Below are 10,293 nucleotides of genomic sequence, written 5' to 3' on the forward strand. Positions count from 1 at the left end.
GGCTAGTGTTAGGGCTGGGATTAGAATTTGAGACTCAACAGATCATACTGTTAACACTTCTCCTCTTTGCTAACTTTATGAAGTTCAAGAAAAGCTTTCTGGGGAACGGCACCAACTTATTTGCCAAAAGCTGGGATGGGCCAAGGAAGATGTAGTCAGCATTTGGAATCTCCTTGCCTTAGAATTTAACAGCCAAGGAGGGGAGAAGGATGTGCTGCGAGGCTGGGAAGTGGGGAGCGGTGGGGGAGGTGTGTAAAAAGGACTTGGAAGGAGTCAGGATGCTGAACAGGCTTGGCTCCTTGTGGTTCCACCCCCACAACATCTCTCGAGTCTCAAGCCATCCCTTCCTCTCCTCCTCCGGCACAGTCCCTGCCCTGGTCCTCATCACCCTCACCGATGATAGCAATATCTTCTGATAAGTTTCCTTGTTCCTCTTGTTCCTAAACACTGCTGCCAGTTGTGTGTGTGTGTGTGTTTTAAATATAAATACGTTTATTGATTTTTAGAGAGAGAGAGAGAAGAAGGGAGAGGGATAGAGAAACAGAAACATCAATGAGAGAGGGATATCATCAATCAGCTGCCTCCTGCATGGCCCCCACTGGGGATCAGCCTGCAACCTGGGCATGTGCCCTGACTGGGAATCAAACCGGTGACCTCTTGGGTCCTGGGTCAACACTCAGCCGCTGAGCCACACTGGCCGGGCTGCTGCCAGTTTTTATTCCTCTGCTTAAACACATTCAGGGCTTTCTGGTGCTCCTCAAATAAAAGCCTCACCTTTAGCACAGTGCTCAAGGCCCTGACAAGCAGGCCCCAAACCATCCTCTATCCTCATCTCATCCCTCTACGTACACTGGCCCACTGGTGTGCCCGCTCATCTCAGCCTGGGAGCCTTTGCCCGGCTGCCCCTCTGCCTGCTTGTTCTCCCCTAATTCTCATCGTTGCCTGGTGGACCCCTCACCCTCCAGGACCCAGTCCAATGTGGCTCCTTTGGCAAAGCCTTTCTCAACTCCTCCAGGCAAAGCAGATGCCCCTCATTTCTGCTCTACGGCACTGTGGGCTGCACTTGCTTGTGTGTGCCACTGGGTGACCTTGGGGACAGACTAAGCCTTATTTATGTCTTCTCCACCCCCACCTAGTGACTTGTTCAGCATATGTAACTACTTGACTTTTTGAAAGCTGTTGGTACAAACTTCTAGGATGCCAGGGAGGAGCCAGAGCAGTAGACTGCACTTCTGGCTGTGTCAGGCTCACTGGTTTTGCCTTCCCCGATCTCCAGGAAAGTTCAGTGGACTGGGTGAATGCCTTCCTATTTACCACAGGTAACTGCTCCCTGAGGATGTGTTTGTCTTGTAGAAGGTGTCCCAACTGGTAGGCACTTTAGCCCAATTAGGCTCCTGAAATGGATCCCCATTATGTGGCAGACCCTGTGTTGGACTCTGAGGACATGCACCCTACTGTGACTCTGTCCCTGTCATGGGGCTTCTCATAGGTTAGTCAGGGAGAGAACACACGCCATTTTAAGGCAAGGCATGAAGCTTGACGGGGTGCTCAGTCAAGCCTGGGAATATCAGGGTAGGCTTCTTGGAGGAGGTGGTACCTAAACTAAACGTTAGAGGATATATAGGAGGTAGACAGGCAAAGGAAGTGCACCTAACCAACACAGCCTCAAGTGACCAGGATCATGCAGGACTGAAAGATTATTGGTGGGGTGGGAAAGAAGGTGAGATGAAGATAGAGCTATCAATAAAGAAGATGATGGCATTTGAGCTGGACTTTGAAAGATGAGTTTTGGATGGATAGAGACCAGAATAGGGTAGAGTTTGGAGGACAATCTGGGCAGAAGAAAAGCATGAGCAAAGCATAGAGTGGCAATGCCGCTTGCTTTAAGTGATCCACTTCAAGAAGATTATCATGAGTTTTACTTAAGAGGTGGGTCCTGGAGAGAGGCAAGGGTCCAGGTAATGGAGGGTCTAAATGGTGACACTTGTGCCCAGCTGGCGTGGCTCAGTGGTTGAGTGTTGACCAAGAACCAGGAGATCACGGTTTGATTCCTGGTCAGGGCACATGCCTGGATTGGGGGTTTTATTCCCAGGGGGAGTGGGCAGGAGGCAGCCAATCAATGATTCTCTCTCATCATTGATGTTTCTCTCTCTCCTTTCCTCTCTGAAATAAATATATCTATATCTATATCTATATCTATCTCTATCTCTATCTCTATCTCTATCTCTATCTCTATCTCTATCTCTATCTATATCTATATCTATATCTATATCTGCCTAAATGACTGTTCAACCATTTGACCGGTAGCTATGACACACACTGACCACCAGGGGGCAGATGCTCCAACCAGTAGGTTAGCTTGCTGCTGGGGTCTGGCCTATGGGGACTGGGTGTGAAGGGCCAGATACACCCTGGAGCCCTCCCACGGTCCCTCCCCAGCTCCAATTGTGCACTGGTGGGGTCCCTCAGCCTGGCCTGCTCCCTCTTCCAATCTGGGACCCTTCAGGAGATGTCTGCAGGCCAGGCCGAGGGACCCCACCGGTGCATGAATCCATGCACTGGGCCTCTAGTAAAAATATATTTTTTATAAATGGTGACACTTGTATATTCTGATGATCTCCCATTAACAGTGGAGTTTGCAAAATAGGGAATGGGGACCTGGGACTCAGTCAGCTCTAATGTCAACCATCAACTAGCACAACTGCAGGAGGTTCCTCACTTCTGCTTTCATCTTCTCCATTCCCACTCGCTGACCCTCTTCCTAGCAGCAGGGTTAGGAATTGAAGCTACCTAGGGTCCCACAGTGCCGAGAGCAAGCATGCACCTTTCTCTGGAGACAACCACCTACACACCCCTCCCCTGAAAGAAGAGCCTGAGCACTCCTTCTGGGCTAGTGTATTCTCGGAACGTCGGGGGTTCCAGGCATTGAGCATTTTAGATGGGCCAGGGAATATGGAAACTGAGAGGCCCCTAGCCTCCTGCAAACAGTTGAAGGAGCCTTAGGTCAGAGCCCAAAGGAGCGGGCTGTGATATTGTTCATCAGCCTCTGAGAGGGATTTAACCTGTTCCAATAATTCTCTCTCTGCTCTTAACCCCAGGCTCTGCCAGGAAGGTGGGTCTGTTGGAACATGAGAATCCTGACAGGTTCTGGGAAACGACAGGAGAGGCTAAATGGAAGGAACTACTTTCTTTAGGTGCCTGGCAGTCCTCAGGTTCTTGTATTCAGTCCTCATACAAGAAGGGCCTTCTGCTTAGTTGCAAAATAAACAGCTCTTGCGCAAACTGCTGCATTTGGGTGGGAATGGGCAACGAAGTGGTTCCAAGTGGAAACTCCAAGTTGACCATTCAGTCATAACCCACATAGCAGTTTCCCTCTTGACCAAATCCTGGGCATCTCTCCTGATGACTCAGGAGGGGTCCTGGCCTTGCATTAGTAACTGCCCGGGGAGGGGAAAAAGGCTCTTCTAGCTCCCTGGAGCCCTGGGACCCTATTAGAAATGTTTTTCGAAGGCAGCCTCAAGCTCATCCAAAAAACTCTGCTTTGGTATCTACTGTGTGCCAAACACTAATATGGCTGCTAGGCACACAACTGCAGATAAGACCCAGTCTGTGCTTTCACACTAATTGCAGCAGGAGGAGTAGAGAATCAATTAGCAAAGTTAGGACCCTTTTGTTTGCAATGATGACAGTGCTGCTTCCATCTGACTGAAGAAAAGAAAAGAATGAGAACAGGCACAACAGTAGCCAGGGGCTCAACATGCAGTTTTTTTGCTTTCTGGGTTGCCTCCATTCTCAGACCGGCTTTACTCTTGTTGTTGCAAGATGATTCCTAACAGCTACTGGGGCTACCTATCTGGCTCATGTCTAATGGGAAATAGAGAAAAATCCCCCCCCCCCCCCCAGGATTATTAGCAAAAGCCTCATAATGCATCACTGGCTGTAAACAGGTCACAGCCCATTTCTCAGCCCATTGTAGGTAGGAGAGAGGAGATGAAGCACTGAGGAGCTCATGTCTAGGTTTCATGCTTCATCTTTGAGCCAAGGGTAGGACCCCAGCCAAAGCCATAAGCTGAAGGTTAGAGAGGGGAGTAGGGTTGTGGTTACCTGAGGGTTGAATGAGAACTGATGACAAAAATGAGCTACTTTAAGGTAGACTAAAAGAACAGTTAGGGCTCTGTGAACAGCAACTCAAAGCAAGTAAAGCAAAAACAGTAATAATAGCTCTGGACAGTTGCTCAATGGTTAGAGCATTGGCCTATAGACCAAAGGAACTCGGTTTCAATTCCTGGTCAAGGGCACATACCTTGGTTGCAGGTTCATCCCTGGCCCTGGTAGAGCTGGGTATGGTAAGCAACCAATCAATGTCTCTCTCTCTCTTTCTCTCTTTCTCTCTCTCGCCCCTCCTCCTCCCTCCTTTCTCTGAAAATCAATGGAAAAAGTATACTCAGGTAAGGATTAAAAAAATTAATAATGATAATGATGATAATAATAATAATGATAATATAAGGTAGGGGCCACAGGATTAAATAAAAGAGTTGAACAGCATATTTTCTCAAAGGTTAGCTCTTAGATTCGGTGGAGATCCCTGTGGGTGACTCCATGACATAGCTTGAGGCGGTGTAGGTTATACTCACTGCCTTTGCTTGTCTAACTCCCCTGCTACATGACATCCTTCAATGTTCGACCTATGCTTAGGCTAGGCCCATTATGATACCCAAGTAGCAAGAGCAGAGTGATCGGGAAAACCCAGATCTTTGGTGACATTGCTCAGCAGCTGTAAGAGCCAGACATAGGGCCCGTTTTACCTCATCTTATGTGAGACAGGTTTTTACATTTCTCTTTTCATTTTGTTCATGGTTTGAGTTCACCATCTACTACTTTCACCAAAAAGCATCCAAATTTGTACAAGTTCAAACAAACAGCGTCAGGACTCTGTATTTCATCTGGGCTTCCCTCTAATGCTGGCTATAGTCCACTGCAGGAGGGCTATATCCATACATTGAATGGTTCTGTATTTGAAAAATCGTAGGGAAGGGCTCTGATTGGTCTGGCAGGTACAGATGGTCTTCACTTTGGACCAATTATGTGCCCAGGGATGGGATATATTCTGAATGGCACAGGTTGGGTTACTTGTCTATAATCTTGGATTAATCAGCCTTCGGAAGGGAGGGGTTGAGGGAGGAACAGAATAGACGTTGCTCCCGGGAATGGGTATCCTATTGCATCTGCATATACTCCTACCAAGGTTTTCAAAGTGTGGTCCCCAGACTCCCAGTATGTGCATCCCAGGGAAATTGTCAGAAATGCAAATCCTTAGACCCACCCCAGGCCTCCAGAATCAGAAACTCCGGGGGTGAGGCTCAGCAATGAGCGCCAGGTTCTCTGATGCAGGCCAATGAGAACGACGGGCCACGGTTATATAAGAATTAACAGCAAGTGCCATGGTGGCTAAAAAAAAAAGTAGCAATAATGTTTGATCAGAGGACGAGGAAAGCCTTAAGAAAGGAGGTTTTAGAGATGGTGTATCAGATTGCGTAGATTGCTTCAAATGAATATAAGGTCACATATAATGTTATAATTAAAATAAAGAATTTTTAAAATCCTTCACGCAAGTCAACTGTTTGCTTTTACCTATGGTCTTTCCCATTCTTGGTCCGTCAAAAAACATATATATTTTTTTGGTAACTAACACAGATTGAATTTTCTATTTTACTTTTTTCACTTACCAGTTTTCTTCCTATATATGATGATTTCTATTAAAGCATTTTGAACATTTACAATGACTTTGGGAAATTTTATTTTTAAAAGTTTTAGAGACTATCTCTAGATTCACCACCCTAACCCAATCATTATGATCATTTCCTTCTAGTCTTTTTTTTCTGTGGAAGTTAAATACATATTACAACAATAGCAGATATAGTCCAAACCTTACTATTTATTATTGAATAGTTTCATTATGCACAAGAGGAGAGCAAATAAATTTATTATAGCTTATTAAACCAATCCATTAGGGGACGTTTTGGTTGTTTCCAGTTTCTGCTATAATAAACATCTTTGTGTATAAAGTGCTTTCTCTTACATTTTGAGTTATTTCCTTAGAATAGATTTCCAGAAGTGGAATTACAAGGTCACAGGATACAAGCTCTTTTATGGCTTTTGATGCCTTATGCCAAATTTCTTCCAAAAGGTTTATACCAATTTACATTACCACCAGCAACGTGTGTGAATGCCAGTTTTTCCACATCCTTGGCAGTTGGGGCATTTTAATTAAACAAAAAAAATTTCTTTTTGCCAATTTAACAGGGGAAGAACTTTACCTTGTTTTAATTTGCATTTTTTATTACTTTACCTAACATTACTTAATAAATATTTTCCCATGTTACTTTAATGTTCTTAAAAAGCTCTTTTATGATTGCAAAGCCTTTTTATGGTTGGGATTTAATGAGTGAATATAAAGGTAGGGAATTCTAGTTTAGAGACCACCACGAGCCATAGCACAGGGTCAGGAAAGGTCAAACACAGCCTGTCAGAAATGGAATTCATTGTTTTCAGCATCCTTCTCCTTCTGGGCTCCCATCTTTTTTTAAAAAAAAATTAAATTTTTATTGTTCAGATTATTATAGTTGTTCCTTTCCCCCCCCCCATATCTCCCCTCCACCCGGTTCCCACCCCCCCCTCTGCTCTTACCCCCCCCTCCACTGTCCTCATCCATAGGTGTATGATTTTTGTCCAGTCTCTTCCCGAACCTCCCACACCCCTTTCCCCACTGAGAATAGTCAGTCCACTCCCTTTCTATGCCCCTGATTCTATTATAATCACCAGTTTATTCTGTTCATCAGATTATTTATTCACTTGATTTTTAGATTCACTTGTTGATAGATGTGCATTTGTTGTTCATAATTTGTATCTTTACCTTTTCTTCTTCTTCCTCTTCTTAAAGGATACCTTTCAGCATTTCATATAACACTGGTTTGGTGGTGATGAACTCCTTTAGTTTTTTCTTATCTGTGAAGCTCTTTATCTGACCTTCAATTCTGAATGATAGCTTTGCTGGGTAAAGTAATCTTGGTTGTAGGTTCTTGGTATTCATCACTTTGAATATTTCTTGCCACTCCCTTCTGGCCTGCATAGTTTTTGTTGAGAAATAAGCTGACAGTCGTATGGGTACTCCCTTGTAGGTAACTGACTGTTTTTCTCTTGCTGCTTTTAAGATTCTCTCTTTGTCTTTTGCTCTTGGCATTTTAATTAATGATGTGTCTTGGTGTGGTCCTCTTTGGATTCCTTTTGTTTGGGGTTCTCTGCACTTCCTGAACTTGTAAGTCTATTTATTTCACCAGGTAGGGGAAGTTTTCTGTCATTATTTCTTCAAATAGGTTTTCAATATCTTGCCCTCTCTCTTCTTCTGGCACCCCTATAATTCTGATGTTGGTACGCTTGAAGTTGTCCCAGAGGCTCCTTACACTATCTTCATATTTTTGGATTATTTTTTCTTTTTGTTTTTCCGGTTGGGTGTCTTTTGCTTCTTCGCATTTCAAATATTTGCCTTGATTCTTGCGATCCTCTAGTCTGCTGTTGGAACTCTGCATAGTATTCTTTATTTCAGTCAGTGTATGCTTAATTTCTAGTTGGTCCTTTTTCATAACCTCGAGGGTCTCACTAGGTTTCTTGAAGGTCTCACTACATTTATCGGTGGTCTCACCAGTCTTTTTGAGGGTCTTACTAAATTTATCAGTGGTTTCTAGAAAGTTCTTGAAAAATCTTAAAAGTGTGGTTTTGAACTCTATGTCCAGTCATTTGCTTTCCTCCATTTCTGTCATGTGACCTGTTTCTTTGTCTCCGCATTTTTTATGCTTCCCTGTGTTGATAGAGTGGCTTTGTGTGCTAGGTGTCCTATAGGGCCCAGTGGCTCAGCCTCCCCACTTACCTGAGGTGGACACTCTTGGTGCACCCCTTTGTGGGCTTTGTGCACAGTCTTGTTGTAGTTAAGCCTTGATTGTTGTAGGTAACTCTGGGAGGAATTGACTTCCAGGCCAATTGGCTGTGAGAATCAGCTGTGTCTGCAGTGGGAGAACTTCTGTGCTGGAGACACCCTTCTGGGGCAAGACTTGCTTCACTGGGGCTTTGGTGCTCACTGAGTCTGCCCCCTGAGTGTGTCCCTTATGGATCTGAGGAGTTGTAATCTGGATGGTCCCACTCTGACCACTGGGTACACTGGCTCTTGGATCTCTAAGGAGGTGCTAATTTAGCCTCATCCTGAGGCTACCCAGCAGGAGCTATGGAGAGATCTGCAGAGTCCTCTTCTTTGTTTGGGGTTTGGAGGTGCCCAGATGAGGCCCAGCTGTGAAGCAATGCAAGCTGCTGTGGGGCTTTGGGTCTTCTTTTGGAAGTTCTGGGTCTCTCTGACCCAGCTGCAGTTTGTTAAGTAATTTTCAGATTACAAAGGGCCAGGCCTTTCATATGCAAAAGGCTCTGCACACAGTTTGGATGGGGCGGGGTCTCAGGGGATCAACAGGGTGGAGCAAGCAGCTATGGCTGCTCCTCAGTCCTACCCTAAGAGGCTCTGGGTCTCAGTGTCCCGGTAATCGCTGCAAGTACCTCTGAGAGAAAGCCACTCTCGAGTTCTGATCAATGCCAGAAAGTCCAGTTTCTCCCTGTATGAACTGGAGTTCAGAGCAGTTGGGAGCTTGAGACTCCCTCCGGATTGAAAAAGACAACCGTGTCCTCAGTTTCCAGCCCTTTCCACATGCGCCTCCTTACCTCTGCACTTTACTTTCACACCTCCTTTGAGTCTCAGTGTGCTTTTCTCTTTTCTTCTAGTTGTAGAATTTCCACTCAGCCAGCCTTTTTGTGGTTCTGGATGATGTCCGTTTTGTCTTTTAGTTGTATTTTTGAAGTGGTTGTGCGAGGCAGCAATTTCCGGAGTTTACGTATGGGGCTCCCATCTTATTGAATAATATCACCAGACATCTAGTCATTCAAGCCAAGGCCTGGGCATCATTGTTGATTTCTCCTGGTGCTTCATCACCTCCATTCAATCAATAATCAAGTCCCCTAAATTCCTCTTATTTTTTTTTTAATAACAGGGGAGAGTGCAAACACAGTCCCCCACTACCACAAATTATGCAGCTGAGTTTCCCACATTTGGGGAAATCGCAGGGGTTAGTGCATCCCAAGTGCAATGGATAAGCCTTGTCCAGGGAAAGCAAGGCAACTGCTTTGGCATCTCCCTTGCCAGGTAAGTATCCCTAAATTGCTCTTGATACCTTACGGCTACTACCTGAGTTCAGGCCATATTATCTCTTTCCAACACTATTACAGAAACCTCCTATTGTAGTGGTTCTCAACCTTTGGGTCACGACCCCTTTGGCGGTCGAATGACCCTTTCACAGGGGTCGCTTAAGACCATCCTGCATATCAGATATTTACATAACAACTCATAACAGTAACAACATTACAGTTATGAAGTAGCAACGAAAATAATTTTATGGTCGGGTCACAACATGAGGAACTATATTTAAAGGGCCAGAAGGTTGAGAACCACTGCTCTAAGCCCTGTTCCATACTGCAGGCATCCTATCCTTTCCATACCCTAATATGACTCAAGGGCTTTAATAACTTCCCTTTACTTTCAGGATGAAGTCTCCAAATTCCTTTAGTGTATTTTGCAATCCCTCTGTGATCTGAACCCAGCCCAGGTTGTTTTGAGGTGGTGCAGTCAGGAGGTTGAGTAGTTCTCTTTCTTCTGAGCTGTGAAGGGACCCTGCCCCAGACCTTTGAGAACCACAGCTATAGTCCCAAAGTAGCAGACTGGGGCTGGGAACCAGGGAAACATCACCTGGTTCACATGAGCTGTCTTACTGACATAATCTACATCCAACCATCTCAACAGTGCTACTCAATGTAGCTCCAAGTTTGGTTCACAAATGTTTGTTACTGATTCATGATGGGGTGAGTACAGGAATAGAAAGAAGGCATTTAGAAACCGTTGGAGCAATTTGGTTGTAATTTTTTTTTTTTTAGAATCTAATAATAAAACATGAGAAATGAGTTTCTATTTTGTGAGTCTCTTTAAAATTTCATTTGTCTATTAATGGATTTCATTGCATTATATAAATTATTGGTCTACACTGCAATGAACTGAAAATTTTAAAATAAAAGCTCCTTGACCACAGATAGTTTGACATGCATTCTCTTGGAAAAGTTCAGTCTGAAACAATCTTCTCATAAGTTTGTAAGTGCACTTTCTGGAGTAAGGAGATGTTTAAATGCCCAGTTGGGAGGGTGTCTTTCAAA

At 44.6% G+C, this 10,293-nt stretch overlaps 1 non-coding gene across 1 annotated transcript; it reads right to left on the minus strand.

Annotated features, from left to right (window-relative positions):
- Positions 1–9,080: 9,080 nt before the first annotated feature.
- LOC132232267 (U1 spliceosomal RNA) lies at positions 9,081–9,243 on the minus strand. The gene has a single exon (XR_009452384.1). It is a non-coding gene; the product is annotated as a U1 spliceosomal RNA (small nuclear RNA).
- Between the last annotated feature and the right edge of the window lie 1,050 nt (positions 9,244–10,293).

The sequence above is a fragment of the Myotis daubentonii genome, chromosome 3 (genome assembly GCF_963259705.1).
Source record: "Myotis daubentonii chromosome 3, mMyoDau2.1, whole genome shotgun sequence".
Lineage (NCBI taxonomy): Eukaryota > Metazoa > Chordata > Mammalia > Chiroptera > Vespertilionidae > Myotis > Myotis daubentonii.